At 47.4% G+C, this 16,351-nt stretch overlaps 1 pseudogene; it reads right to left on the bottom strand.

Annotated features, from left to right (window-relative positions):
- Positions 1-6,260: 6,260 nt before the first annotated feature.
- LOC136494256 (multiple C2 domain and transmembrane region protein 6-like) lies at positions 6,261-8,542 on the bottom strand (annotated as a pseudogene).
- Positions 8,543-16,351: the final 7,809 nt, after the last annotated feature.

Genomic DNA, 16,351 nt, shown 5'->3' with positions numbered 1-16,351 from the left:
AACGTAACTCTGCCACCGTTGGCTGAATTTTCGTCCTCCAGCCCACCAGTGAACAAGTTTTTTTTTTTTTTTTTTTGAGTGGAACCAGTGAACAAGTACAGTCCAGCATGCGATGCGTGCACCGGCAGTCATTCTATTGGGCCGGGCCGGACCGGCCCGTTGTTCTCTCTGACTGGCTACTGGGTACTGGCTAGGCCATTGGATCGTGTGTGTCTTTGCCTACCTTCTGGGCTATCGATCCATCTGTATATAAGGGAATGAAAAACTTCTTTTCATCGTGAACTACGGCTCTAGATCCTTCAGTTTTCTTCCTTCCAACTCTAAAATCAGTCAAATCGTCTCTCTCAGCACTCTAAATTAGTACCTACCTGGTTCAGTTACAGGTGGGTTTCAAGATGTTTCTGTCGTTATTTTAATTAAAAATGTATAATGAATGAACAACTAAATAAGGTTTCTAAACTATGAAAATATCACTAACCTTGTAAAATTTTTTAGAAAAATTCTAGATATAGATTGGGATACGTTAAACCTAAATAAAATGTTTAGAAATCATGAATGTATATCTACAAGCTTTAATAAAATATTTATAAACCGTGGAAATATATCTAGAGCTTTCAAAAAAAAGATTTAGCTCTTGGAAAATGGAAAATGTCCATAAAAATTTGGAATTTTTCTAAAATATTGTAATCAATGTATAAACACGTTTTTAAAAATTCCAACAACAAAAGCACATAATGCTAATAAATATCCATATATGATTGCATCATGTGTTTTTATTATGGAATGTCTCTAAAACGATTGATTAGATAGGGGTTTTCATATATATATTTTTGGGTGTTTTTCTCTTTTTTCTAGAGCTGAATCTAATTTCTATAAGCTTCTAGATATATTTTTACATTCTCCAAACTTTTAGGAGCTTGGAGACCACCTTCATGGTTTAAAAACCCCACTAAGTGTTTTCCAAAACTTTTGAATTAAAAATGGCATAAACTACCCTGAAAATCACTTCCAACTAGAGTTGGAAGGCGACTTAAACGATTTTGAAACTTGATTGTCCAGTCTTGAAGCTCAAAGAGAAAACATGGATCATACAATAGTTCGGTAAGGAAAAAAGGACTTTCTTTTTCTATATTAACTAGCAAGCATGTTCGTGAATATTGCAACGGAATTTATATAAGTTCAAAGAGAAAACATGGAGGATCATACAACAGTTTGGCAAGGAAAAAATACTTTCTTTCTCTTTATCAACTAGCAAGCATGTTTCGTGGATGTTGCAACGGGAATTTATATTTTGTGTCATTTGTTCTAATATATTTTTGAACCAGATTTCGAATCGTGGTTGTACATGCTCCCATTTCAAAAAGAACCATCCAAATATGCCCAAAAAATTCCAACAAAAACAGAGTAGATATATGAAGTTCTATGTTCATGTAAAATTTAAGATGCAACAAAAATCTATGCAAGGAGATAAGAAAAAGTGAAATCAGCGATTTGAACGGTTGTGGGTTATGGACCAGACATGAACATAGAACTTTTCATCATATATCTATTCATATATTTTTGTTACTTTTTTGTGGACACATTTGGATGGTTCTTTTCGAAATGGGAGTACGAGAGCATGGGAAGGGGTGGGACTGTGGGAGCACAAAATATGTACTCGTTGTATTCTAACTCGTATAATCTTAGGTCTGTGAGTCACTGATGATACAATAAACCAATTAGAATTTAAAGTAGAATGTACCACATACTAGTATATTACTAATTTCTTTAATATTAAGTATAGATACTTCCTCCGTCCTAAAGTAAGTGTCATTCTCACTTCTCAAGAAATCAATTTTTTTTTTTAACTTTGATCAATTATATATAAGAAAATATTTTTTCTCGAATATGCAAGAGTGTTGCTTATCATTATATTAAGAAGAAAGAAGTTTTTTTTTACAATAAGCCTGTTCCCTGGCCGACACCTTGAAAGCTACATTTTGGTGACACAATATCGACAACGTCCTTGAGGGTGTGCCACCCCTCAGTCGCTACTCGCTAAGCATCCTAAGCCGTTGGCACCCGCAAGAATCCATCGATCCGCTTCGGCCTTTATCACTGGTAGTAGTATCGTTAGAAAATATTAATATTTATAGTACATAATTAGTATTGTTTTTTTTAATATGCAAAAGATTTGTGTATCATTGTACTAAGATTGAGAAATAGTAAAAGTTATAACAACGTGCCACAAACATGACACACTAGGAGGGTTAGTATTATACAATTGGCTTTGCCCTTCCTAGCAGAAGGAGATCATGGTTATTACTCGCTAATCGTGCTACCTAGCGCGGCGTCTCGTCCGTTCTCTTTGTGAGTCAGGGAAGAGCTATTGCATTGCCTCAACATGCAAGGGGTTGAGCTGTTCGACGAAGATACTATCGTAAGTGTTCTTAGCTGTCGTGGTCATCTATCCGTCGAGCATCCCCATCCGCTTCATCACCAGCACCTCCCCTCGCTTAGAAGCCGGGACGCGTGAGAGCGCCTAGACGACGGTCCTCCTGCTGCAGGTCGGTAGCTTTGGTTGTGCCTCCAAAGCCGACTGAGGGAGCAACGGCGATGACACTGACACCTTACATAGGATCTTGTCAGTGAATCGTTTTAGCCTCTAGACGATGGAGCTCCCACCTTTAGCTGGTAGGGGAGTGGTGGCCGCGTCCGCGCCTAGGGGGATTGCACCGTCTGGGAGCGCCTCAGCATCCAAGACATCGTGCCCCCCCCCCCCCCCCCCCCCCCCCGCCCCCCGAGGTGGCGTGACGTGTGGCTGCTCCTGCACAGGCGACGAGTCTGTTGTCCACTGGACAGCCTTCGTCGGAGAACGAGAGTTCACCAGCGATGCGTCCGCTTCCTGGGAGTCAGCTGCCGGAGGAGGCGAGCACCCAGGCGCAGGGGCGGGCCCAGCTATATGCAAGTGTATTCGGTTGAATACCCAAATTTTAATAACACAGCTATGCTATATGCTGTTAATAATAATAATAATAGAATTATATATGATCATCCTTCAACGTATCATTCCTTCCCTCGTGTTTCTTGCTTGCTTGGTAACATGTCATTCTCCGATCCAACCCATGCTGGCTGGGCTGCGGGCCTGCTATCACATACATACATGCATGCACACTACAATCCACTAATATTTGCTACTGTATTATTTATATTAGGACTTGGACAAGTCTTTGATTTAGAGCCTACTCCTCCTTTAATCGTCATTATTAGTTACTCCTGCTCTTATTTAGGGGGGGTCCCAACAATGCCCACTTGAGCAAGAATTCACGGTCATCATTTTGCTTACATGAAAGAGAGAGAAGACATAAGAGAGAGAAAAAAAGTCTGTCTCTTACTCCTATATACGCTAGTCTCGCTCAAAATTCGAGGCTTCTTATGGGACCCACTTGTTCTCTCTCCGTCTAGGTCTCACCCCCTCCCTCTAGCTGTGCTCCTACATGAGGCGCAAGTGGCAACTGTCTTTTTTGGGTATATTACTCCCTCCATCTCAGGATAGCAGGCGTAACTACTTTTTTGAGTTGTCTCGGGATACTAGGCGCCGGCTCCACATGCGTCGTTGGATCCGCGTGTGGATTTATTGCTGGAGCGCTGGACTCCTCGTACCACACCCCTCCCGTTAGAGAGAGACAGGTTAAGTGACTAGCTTCACGTCAGGTTCAGGACTTGAGACTGCTCTGGCCATCGCTGCCTCGTCCCATCGCTGCCCACTCCGTCGCCCACGCCTCTGCACCAGCACTGCTCGGCCAGCTAGTTTTGTGACGAGCACGGGAACCGAGGCAACGCGGCCGCCAGTCTGCCGGGCATCAGCGTGTGCGAGGTCGGCATCAAGATCTGTGGCGCCGACCTCGGCGCCATAATACATGGCTCCGAGATACCGACCACGTAGGATTTTCTTCAGTGCACGGCCAGGTATCTCGGTGCCAAGATTTGTGGTGCCGAGACGTGTTACCTCAACGCCAGGACTCATGGCGCCGACCCCCAGAGTCCAAAGATGAGTTTAAGTCTCTCAGGGGGCTAAATGTAAATTTTATTAAAAAAAGGGTTAAATAGTAAAAAATTAGGCGAATTCGGTTGGTGCCTCGCACTTTTGTCAGGCGAAACAACTGCTGCTTCAGCAGGCTAATACAATACAAGGGAGAATTATCTATTTGGCACTGAAACAAACCAGTGTTTCGTATTTGGCACTCGAAAATTTAAACTTTCTTATCTGGCATCAAATTGAAATTTTCTTTCATAAATGGCACTGCCGTCCATTTAGGACAGTAACGTGTCAAGTGACGGGCAAAAAGACATGAATACCCTTGTTTACAGCAGTTCATGGCTAGTTCGGACGGACGGACGAACGAACGAACGTGTGTACCGATGCAGTCGCCGAAGTCGTCACGGGCGAGGAGGCCGTCGGTGGCGAGCGCATTGAAGCGCTCCTCCACGGGGCGCCAGAGCGCGGCGGCGCCGTCGACGTCGGTGGTGGTGCGGCTGATGAACTGGAGGCCCTTGAGCGCGCGCCGGGCCCCGGACCGCGACCGGTTCAAGAGGAGCGCCGCCACTCACGGGCCGCCAGCGCGGCCTCCTGCACCACCTGCTGGTCCGAGGACGCCGTAGCGGTCGCGGCCTCGGGCGGGGAAGGGGGACGGCGCAGCAACGGCGAAGGCGACCGCAGCCACGAGAACTTTCTGCGGATCCACGACGACGTTGACGAGCACCGGCTCAGGCTCCGCGGGCCGTCCAGTGTGTGCGCCGCCTGCGGCGCCGCCCCCGCGCCGGGCAACGACGTTGTGGGCGTCCCGTACAGCGCCGCGGTGGTGGGCGTGACGTTGCGCACCACCATGGACTCCTCGTCCAGCTCCAGCATCACCTCCACGAGGTCGCTCTAGAGAGGGAGAGGGGAGGGGGGGGGGGGGGGGGGGCGGCCGTGCCGGGCCAGGCCGCCGCGGCGCGCCACCTCGCCAGAGGACAGCCAGCGCGGCGGTCCTGGACGGTGAGCCGGCACACTGGGAGAGGGCGGAGAGAGAGAGAGAGAGGCGGCACGCCATGCCGAGCTAGGCTCACCCGGCGGCGGGGCCCACGGCCACGCGCAGCGCATGGAGGCCGTCGCGTTTAGGGCCCGCCATAGCGCCGCCACCTAGGGAGAGAGAGGGTGAGGGAGAGAGGAAGGGGATGCGATGGGAGCAACTGCGACGGCAGCGGCGGCTGCATGGGCGGCGTGGAGGGAGGTAGAGGCGTAGCGGTGTGGGAGTCTTCTGTGTATCTAACAGTGGGGTACATCGGACATAAGGAAAAATACTGACATAGTCAAATCAGTCAACTAACAGATTGATCAATGAAAATGGACGACAATGCCATTTACGAAAGGAAATTTCAACATAATGCCAGATAAGAAAGTTTAAATTTTCGAGTGCCAAATACGAAACATTGATTTGTTTCAGTGCCAAATAAATGTAATGTAGCCTGCCCTGCCTGCCTGCCTGCCTGCCTGCCCTGTTCATAGATCACTTGCAATTCCCTCCCCCACAGGCACAGGCCACATCACATGATTGATGATGAGAGAAAAGGGGGCTGAAAAGAATGCATCAACCACCTTTTAATTAGTTGATCTTGATCCCCACAAGACTGATGATTGCTTTGCCGGCTTTTGCTGCTGCTTCTGGATGAAGAATGGACGATGTCTATAATCTGGATGATTCGGAATGAGAGAATTCCTTATTTGACACCGGAAAAATAAGTCGTTCCTTTTTTGGCCCTGAAATTTTCTCCGTTCCCTATTTGACACTCACTTCAACTTTCATCCCTAATTTGACACTACCGTCAAATCCGTTAGCTAACGGTGTTAACTGGCTGTTAAAAAGACGTTTTTGCCCCTAGAAAAAAAAGCGGCGAAGCAAATTTGAGAGGAAAAAAAACATGCGCCCGCCTCTGATGCATGCGCCCAGCTGAAAAAAAAGGCGCAGGTTTTTTTTCCTCTCAAATTTGCTTCGCCGCTTTTTTTTCCTAGGGGCAAAAACGTCTTTTTAACAGCCAGTTAACACCGTTAGCTAACGGATTTGATGGTAGTGTCAAATTAGGGATGAAAGTTGAAGTGAGTGTCAAATAGGGAACGAAGAAAATTTCAGGGCCAAGAAAGGAACGACTCATTTTCCCAGTGTCAAATAAGGAATTCTCTCATTCAGAATGTACTAGCAGGAGTATAAATATTTTGTTCTTTATTCAGAGACAACAAGAAAAGGAAGCTTCTTATTCTGAATGAAAATGCTGTTGTTCCTTATTCAGAGTAGTACCTACTGTACGTATCACTCTTCTCTTCTAAACCACGAAAAGGTGGCCAGCTTCATGTACATACATCTACTGATCGAGCTCCTCCTATCTAGGACTAGGAGTGTATTTATTTGTGATTCGTGGTAATAAATAGTAATTTAATAAGAAACTAAAAAAAACGTGCTTGCTTGCTGTCTTGCTGATGCTGCTGCAAGGGAAGTTGGGATCCAATTCCAATTCCAGTTCCAGTTCCAGTTCCACAAGGGGACGCTCGGCTAGATCGATCCTAGCTAGAGCAGCATGTCGGACTTGGCCGGCAGCCTCTTGTAGAAGTTGAAGGGCACCGACGGCTGCTTGCTCCGGAAGCGCGGGTGGCGCAGCAGGTAGAGCCCCAGCACGACGGCCACCACCTGGAACGGCGTCACGTAGAGCACGACGGCCACCACGAGCGATAGCATGATGAAGATGGCCGTCGCCCTGGGGTCCCTCCAGCTCAGCAGCGCATGCGCCCGCTCGCCCTGCGTGGCCAGGTCGCCGACCACCGTCTGCACCCGCCGGGCCACGCTGCGCAGCCGGTCGTACCGCATCCGCACCACGTCCCCGGGCTTGCTGGTGGGGAATGTGTCGAACTCCTCGTCCAGCTCGTCCGGGTGCACCAGCCCGGACTCGGCGTGCGACAGCACCGTGTCCATGTGCGGCGGCTTGCGCGGCCGCCGCCGGTAGTTCCACACCCCGATCATGAAGAGGTAGAGGAAGACGGTGGGCAGGATCAGCTCCGGGTAGCACACCAGGATGAGGAACAGCACGTGCACCAGGATGGTCGTCAGCGGGTTCTTCCACTTGCAGATGCCGTCCATCCATTTCGCCACGGCCACGGCGCCCGAGAAGAGGGAGGTGATGCGGTAGAAGTTGGCCTTGCTCCGCCGCAGGCTGAACATGTGCGAGTCCACGTCCAGCATGTACTCCACCACCTCCCGCCGCAGCGGCGGCTCGGCGCGCCCCAGCCGCGCCGCCACCATCTGCATGGCCTGGAACCGGAGAGGTAGTCCAGCTGCAGCACCGAGATGGGGTGGCTGTAGTGCATCTTGGGCAGCAGCGGCTTGGCGTACATGCCCAGCATGTTGGCCCACGCCGTGCAGGTGAAGCGCACCGCCAGGTGCAGCTCACCGGTCTTCTTCAGCCCGCCCGGGGTGAGCGTCATCAGCGGGTAGAAGTGGGTGTAGACGCGGTCGATCTCCAGCGTCGACAGCCGCACGCGCACCTTGCCGATCCGCTGGTCCTTGCTGCCCTCGCCGCCGCCGAGGACGTGCCCGTTGTCGAACACGGCGACGGTGACGATGGTGCAGGGGTCGAACACCTCCCACGTGTACTGCTCGTTCCACTGCGGCGCCAGCGTGTTGAGCACCGTCCGGGTGCGCACCCACTTGGACCCGTACTTGGCCACACAGTAGGGGTCCGTCAGCCGACCTTCCTTGGCCTTCATGGGCACCAGGTTCCGGGAGCTCAGGATGCCCAGCTCCAGGATGCCGATGGACGACTTGCGCAGCTTCTTCGCCGACGGCTGCAGGTCGCTGCTGTAGTGCGTCGACTCGCAGTCTCCAGGCTCAGCCGCAGGTGGATCTTGCTGGAGAAGGTCGTCTTCTCCGCCAGGGCCTTGGCGGCGGTGACGCCCGCCGCGGCCTGTCGGGGGGCACCCGCTGCGGGATGTCGGTCATGTCGAAGAGGACGCGGCCGACGAAGTCGTCCTTGATCATGTCCTTGTCCTTGACGACGACCTCCAGCTGGTTGGACTGCAGGTGCTCCCGGGAGAAGGCGAAGGTCTGGCGCCACACCGGGTTGGGGTTCTTGTCCAGGTACTTGGTGACGCCCTTGAAGTTGCCCAGCTTCACCTCCACGTATGGGTCCAGCGCGCTGGTGACGTCCATGTTGGGGAGGTCGCGCGCCTTCACCACGCTCACGTACAGGTACGTCATCGGCTCCACCATGTCGTACGTGGACGCGATCTTGGCGGCGGCGGCGCGCGGGCCCATCTTGGCCGGAAGAGGAGGCTTGGTCTCGACCAGGCCGAAGGCGGGGCCGGGCGGGGCGGCGGCGGAGGCCGCGGGTTTGGGCATGACGACCGTCTGGCCGGGCGGAGGAGGAGGCGCGGCCACGGCGTGGAGGGTGCGGCGAGGCTTCTGGTCGGCTCCTCCTCCTCCTGAGGCTGGCACGGAGAGGAAGATGCGAGGCCGTGCCTCGTGCTCATCCTCTGCTGGGCCTCCGCCGCTCTTCCCCTGCCCCTGGGCTTCTGACTGCTCCACCGGCTGCTGCTGCTGCTATGGTGCGAAGGCGGACCTGACGATCCTTTCGGGGTCTCCGCTGGCGGCGGCGGCGGCGACGGACTCCTGCTGCTGCTGCTGGTTGGGAGCAGCAGAAACAGCAGTGGAGTGGAGCGAGATGGAAGAGGCGCGCGGCCGCGTCGTGCGTCGTGCGTGATGAAGGCGATGGGCGTCGATTCGCGTGGCGTGGCGTCCCACCACGACTCCACTTGACTCAGAACCTTGGCCCGGTTTGTCTGGGACGGACGACTGCGACTCGCAACCTTCCGTCCGTTGGCTGGCGTTGCCTTCTCTTCTCTTCTCTTCTCTTCTCTTCGCTTGTGTGCAGGTGCCGGGCAGTCTGCGACTGTCTGTGCTGTGTGCTTGCTTGTTCTACCTGTATATATGCTCATCAGCTAGCACAATGTTAGTTGTTGTCTTGTGCTCCTGTCACTGTCAGCTGGGCACCACACCATCACCACTGCAGCTGCTCCGCCGGCGCCGCCTCCATGTATTTATTATATAATATAATATAGTATAGTAGTGTATATGTACTTGATTAACCTCGTCGTCACGCTTGTTTGGATATCTATAGCTATACATATATTGGAAAAAGAAAAAGTCTGCCTTTTTTCTTTCTTTCTTTCTTTTTGTCAAGAAAAAGAAAAGGTCTTATCGGGTTTGTTGAGTGGATCTGTACTATGCCCATCCAATGCAATGGTGCAGTGCTACGTGATCGATGTTTGGTGTGTGTGTGTCCCTATATATATATAATACCTCTCTCGCTCAATCTGATTAATTATTCCAGGCATGCATTCTCTTCGAAATTCGAATTAATCCTTGCGGAGGGTGATCGAAGTATATTATCATTATAGAGTGATTCATGCAGCATGCATGCTTTAATACTAGTCGGCCGGATTCAAATAGTATAGCTACTAGTTACCAGCTGTACTCTACGTACCTACCAATACCACCAGCAGAACAGCACAATCATCATATGCGCTCGATCAGCAAGCATGGAAAGGGAACGCGGCACATTATTCAGTTATATATATATATATATATATATATATATATATAGAACTACTATCCTGTAGCTGGCTACAGAATAACTTATTCTGTAGCCACTTTGAGTTACGATAATTACTATGTTATTTTACGAGATTATAGTAACTCCTTACTAAGTGGTTTAATATAACGTTATGGTAAATATCCCCATGTGTTATAGTAACCCAACTATCGTAAATATGTATTTATATATATATATATATATATATATATATATATATATATATATATATATATATATATATATATATATATAGAACTACTATCCTATAGCTGGCTGCAGAATAACTTATTCTGTAGCCACTTTGAGTTACGATAATTACTATGTTAATTTACGAGATTTGCAGTAACTCCTTACTAAGTGGTTTACTATAACGTTATGGTAAATATTCCCATGTGTTATAGTAACCCAACTATCGTAAATATGTATTGACATTATGGTAAATTAGTATATAAAATTATGGTAAATAGAGGTGGCTACAGAATAACTTATTTTGTAGCCGGCTGCTGAATAGCCTCTCCCTATATATATATATATATATATATATATATATATATATATATATATATATATATATATATATATATATATATATATATATATATATATATATATATATATATATATCTCCCAACCAACCACACAAGCTGCTCAATCATGTGCCCTTGCACTCCTAGATGCTTTAATTCACAACATCTTGCTTATTATATTCACACAAGTCTCCCTTTATTAACACACCATCCATATATATCATCAACCTGTTAATAATATGACATGCTTTTTCCATAAGGAGTAGTAGGTCGATCACATTTATAGAGCAAACAACACATGTTTCTAGCTACAGCCTTTAATTATTACCAATATCATGCACCAACATGCGGACCGACGACTATAATAATTTATTGATAGGCCATGCATGCATGGACTTGATTGGTTGAGTACATTGAACCCTAGCTCAGGTTTCCACAATCCAAACTTTTAATTCATGATCTACAAGGCACTGTGCAGGATACAATCGATCCTGGATAGAACAAAACGATGCAAAGCAAGGGCAACGCCAACGGAGATGTGCGGCTGGCTGTCAACAATCACCGTTTATTTATCCTGTGATGCAACACGTCCTTAATTTCTAAACGCTGCTGGCTACCTGCTTAGTTAATATAATCAGAAGGATAATAACCCGCGCGTTGCTGCGGGGCTCTCTCAAAAATAAAACCGTTTCATATATGAGATAAATCACCTACATATTCTTGCACCCATTCTTATTAAATTTGGTTGCATTAAAAGTTTCAAAGTTAGTGGAATGGTATAGCTATTAGTGGAGACAATAGGGATACTTAGTGAAAGGTGATTGGGATAGTTTGCATGTTGAAATAGAACGCGTAGTGATGATTAGCTTTATAAGAGATATAAATTCTCTCTCTCACAAATGTATGCTGGTCATATATAATGAATAAATTTGCACCAGGTTTGTACGCGTGTGGTTTGTAATAATAATAACTATTCATGATATCAATAAGTACCATTAGATTCTAGTAATATATATGGATCGAGTATATTATTCATAATATACCTATTTAGAATTATATATAATTGTTGATACTAATTTATGTAAACTTAGTAAAACTTAAAAATAGTTTAACTTAATCCAGAGGTAAATTTGCGGCAGCAGTTTATGATCGAGTGAGATAGACATGCATATAAAGTAGTAAGCTAGTAATCTGACTCTACTATCTACTTGTAGGTGATGTTTTCTCATGGACCAGCCATTTTTTTTTATTGTCATTCATTCCTGTCATCTTCTATGCATCAAATGTCACCAGCTGCTGTTACCTTGAAGGAAAGGAAAGGGGAGGCAGGAAGAAGTAGAAGGACGAAGCGAGCATCTCATACTAAGACTATCTATTATTATCTATATTTTGCTCTCAGCTCTAGCACCGCTACCTAAACCAGATTACCCAAATTAATCCCAGCGGAGAATGACACGTGGGTCCCACGTGTCATCCTCTTCCTCGTGTCTCTGTCACAGAGGAGCTCGGCCATGGCGGTGAGGCGTGTCGGACGGGGTCGCACAGGACTGCCGGCACATGGTGGGGAGAGGCGCCTGCAGGGGAGGGGTAAGTCGGACAGGGAGGGCCGCCGGAGTCGCACAGGAACCTCATGGCCATGGCGGGGAGGGGCGCCGTCGTGCATCCACGCCGGCACAGGGGAAGGTGGGGATGCCAGGCGGCTCGCCGGAGATGGCGGTGTGAGAGAGAAGGGCGGCATGGGAGATGTCTCCCCGGAGATGGGAGCAGATGGTGGGGGAGGTCCAAGGATGGAGTAGCCGCCCGGGAGCGGGCGGATCCGGCGATGGCTCTCTGGGGTGGACCGGCGGCGGCTCTCCAGCGGCGCTCCCTGTAGTGGCGTCGGGCGGTTCCGAGTGCTGGGGGGAGGAAAAAGACGAATGAAAAAAATAGGTAGTTGGCCCACTAGATGTAGTGGGAGGAGAAATTTATTAGGCCAATAAAAGTAGGTAGTATGCTAGAGACATTTTTTCGTTGACCTCCGCTACCAAAACATAGGATAGGTAGTTTGCTGGAGATGCTCTTTGTCGGTGCAGAAAGTGACCAACTAGTGAATATTTGTAGTTTTGCCGTACGTTGTGATCGGAGGTGGCCTAGCACTCAATGACACAAGATTTATACTGGTTCAGGCAACGTGCCCTACGTCCAGTTTGGGCCGGTTAGTGACTTTATTCCTGAGCCCAGGTGCTCGAAGTTTGCAGTGGGGTTACAAACGAGAAGGAGGAAGAAGGGGTATACAAGAGGTCCGGTCGGAAGGGCCGAGAGCGACGGGAGCTACGCTATGAGTAAGTGTTCAAGCGTGTGCTTGGAGTCCGAACCCAGCGGTTCTGTGGTTGTGAGCTAGTGAACTTGATCGGTGCTTGTTATCTTCAAGAAGGGATCTCCTTTTGTTGGAAGGGGCGCGTCCCCTTTTATAGATAAAGGGTATGGCTTTACAAGTGAGAGGGTGAGGGTACGTATGCTACCGAGCCTTGTTGCCCACACCTACCGAGCCTTGTTGCCCATGCCGGCGGGTACAAGATAATGGTAGATGCCTACAACACTGTTAATGTCGCTGTAGAATGCCAGATGCATGCGGGAGGTCGTGCTGCCTTTTTCAGGGATGGTAGACGTCGGTACCTGTAAATACTGTTTGATGCCTAAAAGCATGTGAGGAGTCTCACTATGTTCACCCGGTATGGTAAATCCTGACGCCCATAACGCTATCGATGCCCAGAGGCACGTGAGGGGCCTTACCGTATGCGAGTTTTAGCGGCGCTTACAATACTGTTTGTGTCAGGATGGCTGCAGAGTACTATTCCGTGCAGGGTATGGTCCCTGATACAGTGATTTTGACTTGTGAGCCTTGCCTTACTTTTCTCCGCACGTCTCCTGGTTCCTACCGAGCGGGCGTCCCCGGTCGGATGGCTCCAGTCGGCTCTGAGTGCGCCGGTCGGAGAAGAGCGGTGAGCAGGGTTCCTACGAACCCGGGTCGGAGACGCGGGGTCGGAGTCGGAAGTAGTGTTTTGAGCCAGGCCTTCCGATCGGAGAGGCTGTCCGGAGGCTGCTGGAGTCGAAGCGAACGCTCCGGTCGAAGAGGTGGGCCGAAGTAGCCGACGAGCGAGCGTTGTTCCTCTTTGGCCAGACCTTCCGGTCGGTGACTGGGCCGTCCTTCTGGCCTGTCGTTTTAGACTCTTGGGCCGAGCCTTGGTGTGGAAGCCGATCCCCGAGGGACCCCTGGTCTTATGAACCCGACACTCTTAATCTCTTACTATGAGACGTTTAGTGGAACGGACAACAGCAGCTAAAACATAGGATAGGTAGTCTGCTGGAGATGCTCTTAACCTCTTACTATGAGACGTTTAGCGGAACAGACAGTCTGGTGGTACGATGGTAGAGTCACTAAGGATGAAAACGGACGGAATGAATCTTGTTCCGTCTGCAACCGTGTACCGTTTTGTCCTGACCGTTTTCGTTTTTCCGGGAAAATACGGAAACGGGATTGGAAACGGGACGGGATGAACCAAGACGGGACAAAAACGGGACGATAGATTTTCCGGCCATATTTACGGTATACCGTATTTACCGGGATGGTCCCGTATTCATCCCGTTTTCTTTGTAAACGGGATATAAGCCCAGTACTTTGCTGCCTCCCGGTTGGCTTTCCGTCCAGCCATTCGACAGAATGCAGGACTGCAGAATTGCAGCGTGTCAGGCTGCTGCTAGCTGCATGCATCCTACGTACAGTACTATGCAATTTTCATCCCCTAGCCACATCAAATGAACTTATGTAATTAGCCGTCATGCTTTTTTTGTCTTCTGTAATTAGCTTTGGCGCCTTGTTTTTTGGGCATGTAGCTGTGGCCGGAGCCTGCATGTGGGCAGTATGTGTACAGTTAGACTTAGCAGCCAGGAAGCAGCCAAGCTAAGGTATGTTTGGAATACGGGAATTTTTTTCTATTTCTATGTTTTTTCTGTGAAATTGAATTGATTCCTGTAAAATTCCTACGCTATTCCTGTGAAATTCTTGCATTCCAAACAAACCCTAAGCAGTTTAGACAGAGCAATGATTCATAGTACTTGCTGACTAATCATACGAGATTTCTTAATATCTACTAATTCACCTTTACTTATGTATTGGGGCTATCATATTTGAAAATGTAATTTCGTCTTATGTTTCCGTTTACCATTCGTTTCTGTCTATTTTCCGATCATATTTACCCGTTTTCATATTACCGTTTATCCAGCAACTGTTTTCGCTCTCGGTTATCCAGCTCTCGCTCCCGTTTCCGTCTAAAAATATGGAAACGAAAACGGTAGAGCGATTTTGTTCGTTTCCGTCCATTTTCAAAGGCACACCCCACCTCGCCTCACTGGAGTATTCCGCTTTGGTATCGATGGGCCAGCATGCCCGTGTTGTTGGACCGGACCGATTACTTTACTTTGGAGTTTTGGACCACAGTAATGCCATCACACGCTTAGGCGGGGCATCGGAGAGATTGTAAAGACGGAGAAAATGCTTTGAATATATATACTGCAATATGAGTGGTAGCCATAAGAAAGTTTTTGAAGGTATAATGCGCATCACTTACTGTCATTGACTCATTGCACATATGGCTACTATACTTATACATAAAGGATTTGTTTGGTACCCTGATCTGACTTGGAGCACAAATATTTTAAAGCGTGGAGATAAACATGTAGTGTACACAGGAGTGACAACGTTTAAAAGTCCACAAACGTGTTGCCATGCCCTGTTGGTGCACTGAATATAGCCTCGTTCATGTTGCAAAATGACGAGACGCTTTTGTTCATCCATATCTGTAGCATTAGGAACACGGTCATTTTGATATTATTATCCCTATTTGAAGCATTAGAAAGAGAGCTATTTTCATATTGGTTCCAAATATTCATACTTGTTAACAGGCAAACAAGTTGTTTACTATGGCGCTGTGTAAGCAGAGTCAAAGAAGAAGAAAAACAATAAGTGATAATGTAGGAAATATGAGTGGACCTTTGGTTACTTCTGCTGCTGGTTGGATATGGTGTTTAGGTTCTACGCTCGTGGCTCTGCAAATGATGTATGACACGATGAAATCTATAGGTAAAAAAAATCCTTTTGGCTATGAATCTGTAAATGATATGTAAAATTAAGAACATCCACGTAGAAGTAAATATGTTTCTTTGTTTATATGTTTGCCTGTACCATAGTATGCAGCTGTGTATTATAACGTTTGAGGATCTTACTTCTTCGTGGGGGATTATGTGAAGGAAGCATGGTTTTTTTTTGCCCGGTTTGGGTAGCCTTTGTTGTATATGTTTCTTCAGCGCTTCCTTTGTCCTGCATAGTTGAAACAGGATGTTTAGATTAAGTGCATACCATATAAAGACATGGAAAAAGGAGAAGGAAAAAACTCTGAAGCAATCACATCTAAATAGGCACATTATTGTTGGACAACAAATGTGCTGAACTTTGAAAAAAAATCAGTGTGGGAGTTGATTGGATTACCTGTTCACTGTTACATATGATAAGTACTACCGTTTGCACTCTCCTGTAAATATAGGAGACATGGTTTTCTAAATGGTTAGCTTTCTGAAGGCATTCCACATAGATTCGTTGTATGTATGGGACTATCAGTGGTTCTCTTTAACAATATGTGGTTGCCAAATAGAAGCTATTTAGTTTTTTGTGCACAGATCGAGTCATTAACGATCTGTCTTAACACGAAATTGTAGACAGTCTGTACCGAAATTCCAGCATAATCGATTGTATCATTGACAGAAATCATTTGGTTGGTTTTTTGCAAAATGATCTGAACCATCTCTTATGCCAAGTACAGGTGCTGGAGTAGCTGCAATCTGTCTGGTTGTTTCAGTAGCAGAAGCTTTGCAGTGGAAGGAATTTAGCAAATAAATTGTGTCACAAAGTAAAAACACAAAGGAATTAGCAAAATAGGCCTCACTCATACCAATATTCATAAGAGTTTGGTAACCCTCTTTTTTTCACCACCTAGGTAGTGAGTGACCTGTAAGGAGATAAAGTAGGACAACAAAAAATCATACCACTTCAATAGCAAGCATTGCAGCAAGTTCTTCGACCTTGTCTGAATGCTCATTCATTGTTGCCTTTGAAAATCTTAACCTACAGG

This window comes from Miscanthus floridulus, chromosome 11 (genome assembly GCF_019320115.1).
Source record: "Miscanthus floridulus cultivar M001 chromosome 11, ASM1932011v1, whole genome shotgun sequence".
Classification (NCBI taxonomy): Eukaryota; Viridiplantae; Streptophyta; class Magnoliopsida; order Poales; family Poaceae; genus Miscanthus; species Miscanthus floridulus.
Note: the sequence above shows the minus strand (reverse complement) of the source record. Positions and strands in the feature narration are given on the sequence as shown.